The sequence below is a fragment of the Bos indicus genome, chromosome 8, assembly GCF_029378745.1.
Source record: "Bos indicus isolate NIAB-ARS_2022 breed Sahiwal x Tharparkar chromosome 8, NIAB-ARS_B.indTharparkar_mat_pri_1.0, whole genome shotgun sequence".
Lineage (NCBI taxonomy): Eukaryota > Metazoa > Chordata > Mammalia > Artiodactyla > Bovidae > Bos > Bos indicus.
In genome coordinates this window covers 12,384,306-12,401,067 of record NC_091767.1, presented here as the reverse complement: position 1 = coordinate 12,401,067, position 16,762 = coordinate 12,384,306, and the positions used below count along the sequence as shown (strand labels likewise).

At 36.5% G+C, this 16,762-nt stretch overlaps 1 pseudogene; it reads right to left on the bottom strand.

The window, feature by feature from the left end:
- The window catches only part of LOC109562442 (abl interactor 1-like), a 170,192-nt pseudogene that overhangs the window by 91,391 nt on the left and 62,039 nt on the right, over positions 1-16,762 (bottom strand).

Sequence of the window (16,762 nt, the reverse complement as noted above, 5' to 3'; positions counted from 1 at the left end):
TTCTAAGAGGGAAATGTACAGTTTCATGCACTTCCATTAGGGAAAAAAAAAAGTATTAAATCTATAATCTAAATATCAACTTGAAAAAAAAAAAAACACAGACTTCCCTGGTGGCCCAGTAGTTAAGAATTCACCTTACAATGCAAGGGACGTGGGATCAATCCCTGGTTAGGGAACTAAAATCCCATGTACCCCGGAGGAACTAAGCCCGCAAGCCACAACTAGGAGCCTGGGCACTGCTAACTACAATGTCCACAGGCTCCGGAGGCCCTAAGCCACAACTAGTGAGGCGCCGGGCCCCACAAAGAAAGGTTCTTCATGCTGCGAAAAAGATCCTGTGTGTGGCAACTAAAGCCTGGCACAGCCAAAAATAAAATAATAATAATGATAATTTTAAAAATAAGAAGAACAAAAGCAAATCACTTAGAAAAAAGAAATAATGAGCACAGAAATTAATTAGGAAATGAAAGCGCAGAAAATGAACACAGCCATAATTTCATATTCTGAAAAGTTTAATTGGTAAACATCTAGATAGACTAATCATGGAAAATGAGAAATAGCAATATTATAACCTAAAGAATGAGATAAAGAACATTATAGATTCTACAGATATTTAAAAGGCTAACTAAAGAAACCACTATGAACAAACAGCATAATTTATTTTATAATGAGGTGAAATGAACCAATTTTTTCATGTGCTTATTTAGCAAAATTAATGCAAGGTTTAAAACTACTATCTCTTTTCATGCCTGTTTCAACATAAAATCCACAGTCCTTGTTATTTAACCATCTTTGTTGCTACAAGTCCTAAAGTCTTCAGGCATCCTTCTATCGCAAAGTCTACTTTTATACTTAGAATATCCTGTTTCTTAGTAATGCTCAAAATTCTCCAAGCTAGTCTTCACCAGAATGTTAACCAAGAATTTCCAGATGTTCAAGATGGATTTAGAAGGCAGAGGAACCAGAGATCAAATTGCCAACATCTGCTGGACCATCGAAAAAGCAAGAGAATTCAAGAAAAACATCTTCTTCTGCTTCATTGACTATGCCAAAGCCTTTGACTGTGTGGATCACAACAAACTGTGGAAAATTCTGAAAGAGATGGGAATACCAGACCCCTTGCCTCCTGAGTAGTCTGTATGCAGGTGAAGAAGCAACAGTTAGCACCGGACATGGAACAACCGAATGGTTTCAAATTGAGAAAAGAGTACTTCAAGGCTGTACAGTGTCACTTTGCTTATTTAACTTTAATATGCACAATACATCATGCAAAATACCAGACTGCACAAAGCACAAGCTGGAATCAAGATTCCCAGGAGAAAATAAACAACCTAAATAAGCAGCTGACAACATCCTGATGGCAAAAAGTGAAGAGGAACTAAAGAGTCTCTTGACAAAAGTGAAAGAGGAGAGTGAAAAAGCTGGTTTAAAACTCAATATTCAAAAAACCAAGATCATGGCATCTAGTCCCAACACTTCATGGCAAACAGATGAGGAAACAATGGAAACAGTGACAGACTTTATTTTCTTGGACTCCAAAATCACTGCAGATGGTGACTACAGCCATGAAATGGAATCACTTGCTCCTTTGAAGAAAAGCTATGACCAACCTAGACAGCATATTAAAAAGCAGAGACATTAATTTACCAACAAAGGTATGTATAGTCAAAGCTATGGTTTTTCCAGTAGTCATGTATGGATATGAGAGCTGGACCATAAAGAAGGCTGAGCACAGAAGAATTGATGCTTCTGAACTGTGGTGTTGGAGAAGACTCTTGAGAGTCCCTTGGACTGCAAGGAGATCCAACCAGTCCATCCTAAAGGAGATCAGTACTGGATATTCATAGGAAAGACTGATGCTGAAGCTCCAATACTTTGGCCACCTGATGTGAAGAAACTGACTCACTGGAAAAGACCCTGATGCTGAGATATATTAAAGGCAGGAGGAAAAGGGGATGACAGAGGATGAGATGGTTGGATGGCATCACCGACTTGATGGACATGAGTCTGAGCAAGCTCTGGGAGTTGGTGATAGACAGGGAAGCCTTGCGTGCTGCAAGACTTAGGGTCACAGAGTTAGACATGACTGAGCAACTGAACTGAGTATAGATTTTAATACATTTATATATTAAATACGCTTATATATTTTATAATTGAAAATCTATTTATATTTACTTTCTCCAATTTATTTACCACTTTATTAAAAGACTTATGTTTGGTTTCTAACTTTTTCCTTTCAATCTGTTTTGAGAATCTATCAATTTTTAAAGCTCTGACTTCTTATGTAATATACCTAACTGATATTTCAAACCAAGCAAGAACATTCTATTTAGTGACTGGATTTCAAAGGAAATAAAACACCTATGTATTTACACACAAGTATGTATGTATGTACATTACATATATTTGTTATATGTAAAATGTGAATGTGGGTTAGTAGAACTGGATTCCATATCATTTAGATAAAACAATTATATCACTGTAGTAACTAACACTGAAAATTGCAATACTTATTAAAAATATTTAATATTAAATTGGGGTTTCCTGATAGCTCAGTTGGTAAAGAATCCACCTGCAATGCAGGAGACCCCAGTTCAATTCATGGGTCAGGAAGATCCTCTGGAGAAGGGATAGGCTACCCAATCCAGTATTCTTGGGCTTCCCTTGTGGCTTAGCTGGTAAAGAATCCACCTGCAATGTGGGAGACCTGGGATCAATTTCTGGGTTGGGAGGATCCCCTGGAGAAGGGAAAGTCTACATACTTCATTATTATTAATATTAATATTTTATCAATATATTAATATTATATAGTTAATATAATATTAACTTATATTAGATATAATATTATATAATATAGTGTTGATTACTAATATTAAGATTATATAATATAATGTTAATTGATATATTGTTAAATATTAACATTAACTCAATAAATACTAAATATCAATCTAACCATCACACAATTTGTCACAATTGTTATGCAAAAGTGAACTACAAAATTTAGAGTAGAGGTAGATGCATGATGTTCTGTGGCCAAAGCTACCAGAGCACTCCAAAATAATAAAAGCCATGTTACCATGAACTTCTGAATCCATATTCTCTCTTGACAAACTCATTTGAGAATACGGAATACTATAACATCTCTTAATTTGCTCAGCACTTTCTCCTAGCGTTAAAATATACTGCTCCATCATGGGAAAAAGTCAGCTTATTTACACATTCACTTAAATAGCAATTCAGAAGTGGCAGAACAGATTACCTATAACTGTTATATGCTGCTTTGTAGGAGATATTGACTTCTAAAACTCCTGTGAACAAATCCAATATAGTCTTTCACATACTATTTCTGTAACACATGATAAGGGAAAACAAAGCTTCCCAACTCCAAAAATAAGTAAAATCTTTAGTACCCTAAATAGAGAATTTTCCTAACTGGGTAACAAATTTTAAAACTCAGATTTGTCTATTCAGTAAAGAAAACAAATTTCAACTTAACAAGTCAGTAAATTAAAAAAAAATCATACTGTGAAGCAAAAATGTGATTCCCATTCTATATTTCAGAAGTCCATCTTACATTATTGAACTGTTCACTCCCAATTTACAAATTATTTCTCATTTACTTTCTACAGAAACATAGTTGAGCAATTATGCGATGGTCTTCAACTCTAAGTAAACAGATTATTTTCTATCAGCCCACATAAAGGATTAAGAGATTTCAGAGTCAGCTCAAAGTTATGCTCTTTTATTGACATATAAGTTTGCTGAAATGCGATTTCAATTTGGGTTAAACTGAAAAGAATGGGCATAAGTAAGTCACCTTTAGATGGAATGAAGGGATCTGTAGTAACTCAACATATGTGTTCATGGTGCAGTTCAGTTCAATCACTCAGTCGACCCCATGAATCGCAGCATGCCTGGCTTCCCTGTCCATCACCAACTCCCTGCTCAAACTCATGTCCATCGAGTCACTGATGCCATCCAACCATCTCATCTTCTGTCGTCTCCTTCTCCTCCTGCCTTCAATCTTTCCCAGCATCAGGGTCTTTTCAAATGAGTCAGTTCTTCGCATCAGGAGGCCAAAGTATTGGAGTTTCAGCTTCAGCATCAGTCCTTCCAGTGAATATTCAGGACTGACGTCCTTTAAGGATTGACTGGTTTGATCTCCTTGCAATCCAAGGGACTCTCAAGAGTCTTCTCCCAACACTGGAGAATTTGTGATAAGGGTAGAAAATACCAAAAGTTAAAATAGGACCATTTAAAGATCTTCAGCAACAAGGGATTTTTCTTTTGAAAGTGACTATTTAGTTTATATTTAACTAGTGGGTCCCACATCACTTGGAGATTTGCTTTTAATAAATCTTGGAGATGTTTTATCTTAGAAGCCTGTGTGTTATAAGGTAAAGCAGAAGTAACATACAAGAACAGTTGACATGGAGTGTTTCCCGTTAAAGGAAATTGATGAAAAGAAAGGAAATGATTGGCACAGTGAACAGAAAACATGATTGAACTCTCCAGTGATGACTGTCTTTGCCCTCCATCTCAGTAAGCTCATAATTGATTCAGTGAGCAGCTGCCAGGTAACATCTGGCCTAAAGATAGTAAGCAGAGAGTGAAATGGTACTCCCTATACTGCTACAAGCTCTAACAAGCCACTGAGGTGATACAGAAAAATGACTATTACATCCATAATTAGAGATCATTCTAATACAATCAGAATATATCATAGCGTGAAGGTGCTACTGAATACATTTGAGAATAGGGTGGAGTTTATATACAGTGAAATAGTTCATCTTAAAGACATGAGCACAACTTATGTTAGCTGAAAAAAATACACCTTCAGATTGATCACAGTCCTGTTTTAAAATACGTGCTCCTAAAATTTTTGGAACTTGTTGAGGTTAGTAGACATGCTGCATGGTAGGTTATGCATCGTCTGAGGCTATCCTGTATGTAATGACTCCCTGACTTGGGGTTACAAAAGACCTACCCATCTGTCACAGGGCAAGACAGATACGTGGAACCATTTATGCTCCAGGGAGTCCCAGGGGTTCAGGCTGAGTTAGATTCCAGGTAAGACCACATCCTTACTTAGTGTCTTTCCCTGGTCCATCCTGATTCCCTTGCTCTTTTCTTTTTCCCTCAAAACCTCACCTCAATACATCACATGCACTTGGACCCTATATCAGGTAAGGCTTGTCCAAAAACAAACCTAAATTATTCTCCATAAGAGGATGAACAAAGGTCAGGAAACCATGCTGAAATGTGTACTGATATTAGACAGACAGTGGTCCCCAACATTTTTGGTGCTAGGGACTAGTTTCGTGGAAGACAATTTTTCCATGGGCCTAGGGAGAGGATGAGGATGGTTTCAGGATAATTCAAATGCGTCATATGTAACATGCACTTTATTTCTATTATTACATCAATTCCACCTAAGATCATCAGGCGTAAGATCATGGAGGTTGGTCTTATGGGAACCCTGATCTAGATGACAGTAAGATAGGAAACTGAAATTCATCCTGGTGCAGGGGGGAGGCTATCACCCTTGTCAGTTCCTGGTCATCATGGGCAAGTGTTCTCTGCTGGGTGTCTTTCCTCAGCTGGATCTAAAACTCTTCATTCATTCCACATCCTATGCTCTTTCCTCTACATAGACCTGAGAGTCTCATGTATATATTCTACATTACTTACTTCCTCTCTAAAGATTTTCATTTGGGCTTTTTCCAAGGCAAGTGCTCCGGCTAAAAAATAAAAAAATGTTGTTTGTCTGAGGAAGTCTTATTTCTCCTTCACTATTGAAGGATGACTTCTCAAGGCATATTTTTTCATACTGAATTCAAATATTATTCTGTTCTTTAAGTTCAAATAAGAAACATACTTATTAATATATCAACTTTGAAATAAAAACAGACAGACACAGACACACAGGATTACTAGTCAGCCACTGTAAAGAACAAAATTTTGCCATTTGCAGTAACATGGATGGATTTGGAGGGTATTATGCTAAATAAAACAAGTAGGACAAAACTACTGTATGATTTCACTTACATTTTGAGTCTAAAAAGTACAACAACCTAATGAATATAACAAAAAAAGAAACAGACTCACATATAGAAAACAAACTAGTGGTTACCAGTGGGGTGAGGGAAGGGGAGGGACATGGAAGGAGCAGAGGATTAACAGGTACAAATTATTATGTACAAAATTAGCTACAAGGAGATACTGCACAGCACAGGGAGTATAGCTAATATTTTCCAATAACTATAAATGGAGTGTAACCTTTAAAATTTGTGAAGTACTATGCTGTACACCTGTAACTTATACTGTACATCAACTATACTTCAATAAAAATCTCAGCCATTAGAAACCAAACCTGATTTTAAAAATGAAAATCAACACCCCAGAGAAAATATACAGATGGAAAACAGGCATACGAAAAGATGTTCCACACCATGCCATCAGAGAAATGCAAATTAAAGCACTAATAAGATACCACTACACACCTACAACAATAGCCAAAATCCAGAACACTAACAACACCAATACTGATATGAGCATGGTATTCATTCATTCATTCATTGCTGGAAGGAATTAAAAAATGGTACAGTCTCTTTGAAAGATGGCCCGCAAGTTTCTTACAAAAACAAACATACACTTATTGTAAGACCCAGCAATCACACTCATTGGTACTTACCTAAAATAGTTGAAAATATGTCAACACAAGAACCTGTATGTGGATATTTATTGCAGCTTTATTCACAACTACCAAACTTTCAAGCAACCAAGATGTCCTTTGGTAGGAGAAGGAATAGGAATAAATAAATCGTGGTACATCCAGGCAATAGAATATTACTTAGTATTAAAAAGAAATTATCTATTAAGCCATGAAAATGATATGTAGAAAACTTAAATGCATTATTACTAACTAAAAAAAAAAAGGCAATCTGAAAAGGCTACATTCTGTATGATTCCAAATATAAGACACGACACTCTAGTAAAAGTAAAACTGTACAGACAATGAAAAGATCAGTGGTTGCCAGCGGCTGTGGGGACAGGTATGAATCAGTGAAGCACAGAGGATATTCAGGACCGAGAAAATATTCTTTATGGTACTATATACAATGTATATAGTGAGATAGATAGATCTCACTAGATATTTGTCCAAAGCCATAGAATGTACAACACTAAGAGGAACCATACTGTGAACTACAGACCTTGAGTGTTGATGTTTGAGTCTAGGTTCATCCTTGGTAAAGCATGAACCATTCTAATGAGTGATGTGGATACGGGAGAGGTTGTGCATATGTGGGAAAAAGAGGCATATGGGAAGCCTCTGTATCTGCCTTTCGATTTTATTTTCAACCAAAAACTACTCTAAAAATTAAAGGTTTTTTAAAAAAAAGTGTAATTAATAAACTAAGAGAAGAGAGAAAATGGAATCACATAAAATGTTCAATTAACCTGAGAAAGAAAAAAAAAAAATGGGAAAACAGGAAAAAAAAAAAAAAAACACAGAACAAGTACAATGAATAGGAAACCACTGTCAACATGTAACTATTCTATGTCAATATCCATATTAAATATTACTGATCTAGATATAGCAATTAAAAAGAAGTTTTCAGAGTGAATGAAACTCAATATCTAACCATATGTTAACTATAAGAAACCCACTTTAAATGTAGATGCAGATAGGCCAAAAGTACTGTGATGGAGAATGATATGCCATGTTAACATTAATAAATATTTGGACTAAATTAAAATATAACTTAAAATTTACGGGATGCAGTGAAAGCAGTGAACAAAACAAAATTCATAGCATTAAACACCTAAATTAGAAAAGATGGAATGCTAATAATCCAAGCTTGTACTTTATGAAATTAAAGAAAAGTAAACTAAGCATCACTACAAACAAAGCTGGTAGAGGTGATGGAATTCCAGTTGAGCTATTTCAAATTCTAAAAGATGATGCTGTGAAAGTACTGCACTCAAAATGCCAGCAAATTTGCAACAGCCAGCAGTAGCCACAGGACTGGAAAAGGTCAGTTTTCATTCCAATTCCAAAGAAAGGCAATGCCAAAGAACGCTCAAACTACCGCACAATTGCACTCACGATAGTAAAGTAATGCTCAAAATTCTCCAAGCCAGGCTTCAACAGTATGTGAACCATGAACTTCCAGATGTTCAAGCTGGTTTTAGAAAAGGTAGAGGAACCAGAGATCAAATTGCCAACATCTGCTGGATCATCAAAAAAGCAAGAGAGTTCCAGAAAAACATCTACTTCTGCTTTATTGACTATGCAAGAGCCTTTGACTGTGTGGATCACAATAAGCCGTGGAAAATTCTGAAAGAGAAGGGAATACCAGACCACCTGACCTGCCTCTTGAGAAACCTATATGCAGGTCAGGAAGCAACAGTTAGAACTGGATATGGAACAACAGATTGGTTCCAAACAGAAAAGGAGTACATCAAGTCTGTATACTGTCACCCTGCTTATAGAGTACATCATGAGAAACGCTGGGCTGGATGAAGCTCAAGCTGGAATCAAAATTGCTGGGGAAATATCAATAACCTTGGATATGCAGAAGACACCACCTTTATGACAGAAAGTGAAGAACTAAAGAGCCTCTTGAATGTGAAAGTGGAGAGTGAAAATGTTGGCTTAAAGCTCAACATTCAGAAAACAAAGATCATGACATCTGGTCCCATCACTTCATGGCAAATAGATGGGGAAACTGTGGAAACAGTGACAGAGTTTATTTTGGGGGGCTCTGCAGATGCTGACTGCAGCCATGAAATTAAAAGAGGTTTGCTCCTTGGAAGAAAAGTTATGACCAACCTAGACAGTATATTAAAAAGTAGAGACATTACTTTGACAACAAAGGTTTGTCCAAGTCAAAGCTAAGGTTTTTCCAGTAGTCATGTATGGATGTGAGAGTTGGACTATAAAGAAAGCTGAGTTCAGAATTGATGCTTTTGAACTATGGCATTGGAGAAGACTCTTGAGAGTCCCTTGAACTGCAAAGAGATACAACCAGTGCATTCTAAAAGAGATCAGTGCTGAGTGTTCATTGGAAGGGCTGTTTTTGAAGGTGAAACTCCAATACTTTGGCCACCTGATGTGAAGAACTGACTCATTTGAAAAGACCCTGATGCTGAGAAAGATTACAGGAGGAGAAGGGGACAACAGACGATGAGATGGTTGGATGGCATCACCAACTCAATGGACATGAGTTTGAGTGAACTCTGGGAGTTGATGATGGACAGGGAGGCTTTGCATGCTGCAGACCATGGGGTCACAAAGAGTTGGGCATGACTGAGCAACAGATCTGAATTTGCTAGAAGCAAATAACGTTGTTTAATCAAATCAGTGTGAGGTATTTTCAGAAAAGAGCAACACTAGTATGTATTAAAATCTATTGTTTGACATGTAAACGTGATATGTGATCAGCAAATACTTTTCATGGAAATTCAAATGGTGTCTTTGATTATATTTAATTGGCATAGCTCTGAAAGGAAGGTATAATCATTTCTGAGAAGAGAAAACTCAAGGTTCAGAGAGATTATATAACATTTTCCAAGCCATTCAGCAAGTGGGAAAGGTAATGTCAGAATTTATTTCTTCGTAACTTACTTGTATGAGCTCTTTCTACAGAATAACTTTACCACCACGTAAAGGTTTCTGTTGGCTGGTATTTTTTGTAGTTTATTCCTCCTACACAGATAGTCGGTAACATATAAATTAATCTTTGATGCAAAATATTCCTGTTTAGAGCTTAAAGTGATGAAATTTCTGGCATAAAATTCTATCTTTAGTTCAATATTCCATTGTTTTTCTCATGCATGTCACTGAAATAAGTCAGACATCAATATATATTAAGTGCATTATTTTAGTCAGCATAGTTTCAAGCTGAATACCCTTAAATAACAAATTAAAGTAATTTTGTAAATGGACATTTAGGGCTAGATTATATATTTACGTAAGTTTTGTTTATTTGTTTATTTGTTTGTTTATTTGTTTATTTGTTTGTTTATTTGTTTAAGTTTTGTTTATTATAAATTCAAGTTTCTGTTTCCAACTGAGTGTAAGTAAGCAGGATGGTTAAATATTTACCCAGAGGGAAAATGTCTCTTCCTCCCACTTCAACCATTAACACTGAGAAACACTCTTCTTTGTACAGAACTATGTTTGCCAAGAAAAGCCACTAGCCACACGTGCCTGCTGAATACTTAAAATATGCATTGTTGACATAGCAATTTGTGGTGAAAAAAGTCCTAGAAAGACAAATATTGTATATTTTCACTCATATGTAGAATCTAAAACATACAAAACAATGAATATCACAGACAGACTCAGATATAGTAAATTAGTGGTTAACCGTGGGGAGAGTTATGGAGGGGGAGGGCCAATACTGAGATAGGGGATTAAGAGGTAAAAACTTATGTATAAGATAAAAAATATATAAGGATATTGCACAGCACAGGCAATAGAGCCACTATTTTATAATAACTTTAAATGGTGGACAATCTATTAAAAAATCTGAATCACTATGTTGTACATCTGAAACTACCGTAATATTGTAAGTCAACTGTACTTTAATAATTCAACTGAAATGCATGATCACTACAAAATACATCCCAAATTCCGAAGGCCTAGTATGGAAACAATCTCGATATTTTTACATCACTTACAATTGAAGTAATATTTTAGTAGACTGTTTAAGTGCATTATTGAAACTCATTATACTTAGATGTTCTACTTTTAATCTCTCAACTAGAATTTTCAAATTAAACACCTAACTCATATACATATAATGCTGAGGCACACAGTATGTTCCATGATATGTTCTAATGAATTCTTTTATACACACCCCTCCTGTTCTCATATTATAACATTTATGCATAAACATGGTATCTTATATAATTCTTCCATCTTTGATAATATACATAGGTTTATTAAAAATTTAGTTTTAACTTGCATAGTTTTAGGACTGCTTCCAAAGAACCAAAAAAACCTGGTATTTTAAGTAATCTTCCTTGCTTACATTGTCCTGGAAAAACTATTTAAGCTAAAAATTATATTTATATATTTTCATGAACTTAAAATTAGTTATGGTAACAAGTGACTGGCATGTTAAGAAGGAAAATCACTTCAGTTTCCCATTTCAAATATAAAGTAAAAGAAATCTAAAACACCCACAATGTAGTAAAGAAGGAATCACCAATTGTATTTTACATACTTTCTATTAATTTGCTCTTAACCTCATGGCATAAAATGTAAAATTTTATGATGCATATTTCTAAAGAACTGATCTTGAAAACAACCAAGCAAAATTCCAATTTGTTTTTACAACTGATTTTACTTGAAATAAACCAAGTGCCTATTGTAATGTTTATTAACTGAAAACTTTCTTTAAAGTACTGCACTTGAAATAACACAATTACTAGGTACTTTTTAATTGAAGTATGTTTCTGTACTTCAATTTTAAGTTATTTAAATTTAGTTTTTAAATTTTTAAAAATTTAATTCTAAATTTGACTACAATTAAATTTGAGTAGAAAACATTCACTTTAAAGGAATGTTTTTACAGTCCTACACTTTGAAAAACTTTTGCTATTTCTGAAATCCTGCTCAGGATCCAGGTTTGGTCCATATCCTATTTTTATTATCTCAAAGCCCAATTATGTTGCTAACAACCCAGATTCAGCCTTTGCAAATTTTAATACTGCATCATAGGTCTAGCCAAAATAGAATTATTCATTTATATAGATAGCATGAGACCATTAACCCATATCTACTCTAAAAATCTTTCTGTCCTGTATGAAGATTACAACAGCTCTATGCAATCATGTGAAAAGTATTGATATTGGTAATTAGTTGAACTGTATGATTGCTAGCTCACATTAACGACTACACCTGTTTTCATATGATTTTGTTTACTATAGACTAAAATAGGGAAAAAAGAGAACACTGAATATTCTTCTAGCCAAAATGTTATTTTGTACTTTAAAAATAAATGTCAAGATATCCTGGGGCTACTAATCCACTTTTCATGAAAGAAAGTCAAGTTTATTTTTTTAACCATTGAATGTATTGAATTAGTAAAGTTTGTGGTATCAACAGACAGTCAACTTAATCATGTTCTTGGAAACCACTAGGATTAGTAATATATTTTTTATTTCCAAAGAACTAGTGATACGTAAGAAGTTTCACATTTATTTACAAATGCATGGTCCAATCATGAACAAGTGGAAGAGACTTAAAAAGCATCACCATATTTTATAAACCTCATTTCAAACAAAACAAAATAAAAATGACCCGACAGAAGAAGATAGTGGCATACATAACGAACCAACTAGTACTGAATAGCCACTAATTTTGATTTCATTAAAGCTAATATGATGCCTTTTAAAGTGCTTTATTTCATACACAAAAAAAGAATGTTTTGTTTAGTCTAATGAAAGTTTCTTGAATGTTTTTTTGAAAATACAATTTTACATTAATATTGATGCCCTTTACTGGCTGCCCCTAAAATCACATGCATAAATGCCAGAGAATTTGGAATTGAATTGCATCATTTTGCAGAGTGCACAGAGTTCAAAGCGATTTCTTTTCAAAGCCCTTCTCTGCCTCCTTGAAGTTCTTTCCAATTCTGATACTTCGGAGCTTCAATGCTTTCTTATAGCTGACCCCTTTTACATCAATTTTATATCATAAAAATTATCTATTACCTCACATCAGTCACAAATCTTCTACATATTGTTCCTATTTGTACCACTGTTATGTCCCATACTCCACAATAATATTTCATTCCACCCTCACAAATCAAATTCAAGCCTTTATGAGTCAGCTTGCCCTTTCCTTCATCTTTCAATTCTGCTCTCTTCTATAGTAAGTTAGGTGCCTGAACATTTCCAGCAATGTTCCACAGCTATACTCCACAGCTTCCCTAACTATTATCAACAAAGAATCCTACAAATTTAAGAAATCATATTTGCATATAAATATGAGTTAAAATACTCAAAATGAATTTGTAGTATCTGACCTCAAGCATTTTGTTTATTTGATAATATTGGTCAGTTAGTGGCAGTATTTTGCCTGACCAAATAATTAGTTACTTGGGTCACAATAAGATTTGGAGAAGGAAATGGCAACCCACTCCATATTCTTGCCTGGCAAATCCCATGGACAGAGGAGCCAGGTGAGCTACAGTCCATAGGGTCACAGACTCAAAAAGGACTGAGCGACTTCACTCACTCACTCACTCAAGATTTGGTGACTATGAAGGGAGACTCAAGTGAAATTCATGACTATTACTATTTTTTTTTTTAATGTATAAATTTACCACATAAAGCAGGAAAAGACCTTAGAACACAAACACTAATTCTCATCTGTTGTTCCAGTTACTTCTACAATACCTGCATCAGCTGCATGTCAAATATCTGCTTGAATACCCCCACAGAAAGAGGCATGCAATACCTCTTCAGTCCATTTCGGACAGCTCAAATCTCTCACAAAATCCCTGATCATTCAAAGGCCTAACACAGCTAAAATTTTAAAAGAATGTCTTTTCTTCACTAGCCAGTCTCTTTATTCAGGAATATTAAAATAAATAACAAACCCCCCAAATGGTTTTTTTGAGTATTTAAAGTACAAAGCCTCTGGTCTGGGACTTCCCCAGTGATTTAGTGGTAAAGACTCTGCACTCTCAATGTAGGGGGGCCAGGTTCAAACCCTGGTCAGGGAACTAGATCTCACACGCCAAAACTGAGAGTTTGCAAGCCGCAACTAAGACCCAGAACAGCCAAATAAACAAATATTTTAAAAATAACAACAATAAGTACAAAGCCTTTGGATATACATCACAAAGTTTTCTTTTCCTTTCTTTTTTTTTTTTTTTTAATTTTTTTTTCATCTACTTCTATAAATAGAGGGAAAGATCACCATGTCTTCAGGTAAGGTCACTTGATCTCAGGTTATAAGCATAGAAGAGACATGGGAAAAAAAAAAAATTGAGAGAGTTGCCATTCACTGTCGAAGTTGAGAGGGAGGCTCAGGCTAGGCTACATGTGTGCCAATTGGGCTGGGTAGACCTATGAACCATGACGCTTTCTAATCTGCCTGTTCGCATATGAAAATACGCTCATGAGAAAGTTCCTACAAGTTAACGTTTCCAGGTCCACAAGTAAGAAGCCTTGGAAGTCTCCATTCCATCCTAACAGGTAAAAAGCTGAACAACTTTTCTTAGCCGGTAAAAGAGAGGAGAATTCAGGACAAACCGTTGCCCCAAAATAAGAAAGGAGAAAACAAGGAGTTATAGCTTACCGGAGCAGATAACCACGAGTCGAAACTGCCGCAGAAGCCAATCCGCGTAGGAAAACCCGAAACTTAGTTGCTGAAATGCTGGACGCTAAATGTCAAAGAGAGAGTTAAAATAGTCCAGAGGAAGTCAGTCATTTGAGGATCCCCACAATTTCCAGAGAGTTGCCTCCCTGGAGCTCAAACAGGTCCTTGAGTGAAATCAGAGAAAAATCCCCTAATGCATCTCGTAGTGGGAGGGGAAATGTAACAGCCTTGAAATAGACCAGAGCACTCTGTTCTTAACAAGAATGCCTTCAGGAGAAACTAATTAAGGTGAATCCAAACTTCTGGGAGAGTTCCTAAATGTGCTGCTGCTGCTGCTGCTGCTGCTGCTGCTGCTGCTGCTGCTGCTGCTGCTGCTGCTGCTGCTGCTGCTGCTGCTGCTGCTGCATCACTTCAGTCATGTCCGACTCTGTGCAACCCCATAGACGGCAGCCCACCAGGCTGCCCTGTCCCTGGGATTCTCCAGGCAAGAACACTGGAGTGGGTTGCCATTTCCTTCTCCAATGCATGAAAGGGAAAAGTGAAAATGAAGTCGCTCAGTCATGTCCAACTCTTCGCAACCCCATGGACTGCAGCCCACCAGGCTCCTCCGTTCGTGGGACTTTCCAGGCAAGAGTACTGGAGTGGGTTGCCATTGCCTTCTCTGGGGGAAGGGAAATACCAGTCAGCTGTAGCCTTTTACTTCCGTGTGTGCTCAGTAGCTCACTCCTGTCCAACTCTTTGTGACCCTGTGGATTATCGCCAGCCAGGCTCCTCCATCCATGGGATTTTCCAGGCAGGAATACTGGAGCGAGTTGCCATGCCCCACTCAGGGTTCGAATCTGTGTCCCCTGAATCTCCTGCATTGGCAGGCAGATTCTTTACCACTGAACCACCTGGGAAGCCCTAGCTTTCTACTTAGGAGAAGGGAAATACTCAATTCTAGCCATCCCATTTTAACTAAAGGAGAAACTAAGAACACATTAAATTTACCATCCAGAGGCATAGGCGTATTAAAAGACTGAAACCAAATCATAGAATGTGTCCCATTGCCCCTAACCTCAACACCACATTATTAAAGCCGTGTTTCCAGCAGTTCATTTTACCCATAGATCATGTCTTACTATAAAGATGAAGTTACAAAGCACAATAAAAGGCTAAAAGTACAATTTGAAGACACAAACCAAGCATCAGTACCAGAGTCAGATACAACAGAGATATTGGAATTATCAGACCAGAATTTTAAAAACTGTGATGAACATGCTAAGGGCTCTAATAGGTAAAGTAGATTGCATGCAAGAACAGATGAGCGATGTAACACAGAGAGAGGGAAATTCTAAAGAAATAAAAGGAAATGGTTAAAGCTCAAAGACACCATTACAGCAGTGAGGAATTTGGAAGAAATACTTTGATGGGCTTATTAGTAGACTAGACACAGCTGAGGAAAGAATCTCTGAGCTCCAGGATATATCAATAGAAACTTCCAAATTGAAGGAGTTTGCTGCTAATAAGGATGCCTTGCAAAATATGTTAAAAGACAATCTTTGGAGAGAGGGAAATAGCTCAGACTCTAATCTACATGAAGTATAGAAAAGCATCAAAAATGAATAAGTGAGGGTAAAATAAAACAGTTGATTTTCTTATTCATAATTGGACAGGTTATTCAAAGGAATAAAAGAAACAATGTATTTAATTCTCTAAATATATATCATATATTATTGTATCTTGATTACAGGAGCTTTATAGTAAATTTCAAAAGTTGGCTAATTTCAGCCCTCCAACTCATTCTGTACTTTCATTTCTGTGATGGCTATTCTGGGCCTTCCACCTCTCTATATAAACTTTAGAGTTAGATCATCAAGCATGAACTATAATGTAAAATTTGGGCTTTGGGTGATCCTAATATGCCAATACAAGTTCATCAGTTATAACAAATGTACCATCTGTATGGATGTGAGAGTTGGACTATAAAGAAAGCTGAGCACCGAAGAATTGATGGTTTTGAACTGTGGTGTTGGAGAAGATTCTTGAGAGACCCTTGGACTGCAAGGAGATCCAACCAGTCCATCCTAAAGGAGATCAGTCCTGGGTGTTCATTGGAAGGACTGATGTTGAAGCTGAAACTCCAATACTTTAGCCACCTGATGCAAACAGCTGACTCATTTGAAAAAACCCTGATTCTGGGAAGGATTGGGGGCAGGAGGAGAAGGGGACGACAGAGGATGAGATAGTTGGATGGCATCACCAACTCGATGGACATGGGTTTTGGTGGACTCCGGGAGTTGGTGATGGACAGGGAGGCCTGGCCTGCTGCTGTTCGTGGGGTTGCAAAGAGTCTGACACGACTGAGCGACTGAACTGAACTGACCTGAGTGAGAGATGTTGATAATGAAAAAGGCTATACATCCATGGTGGTTGAGC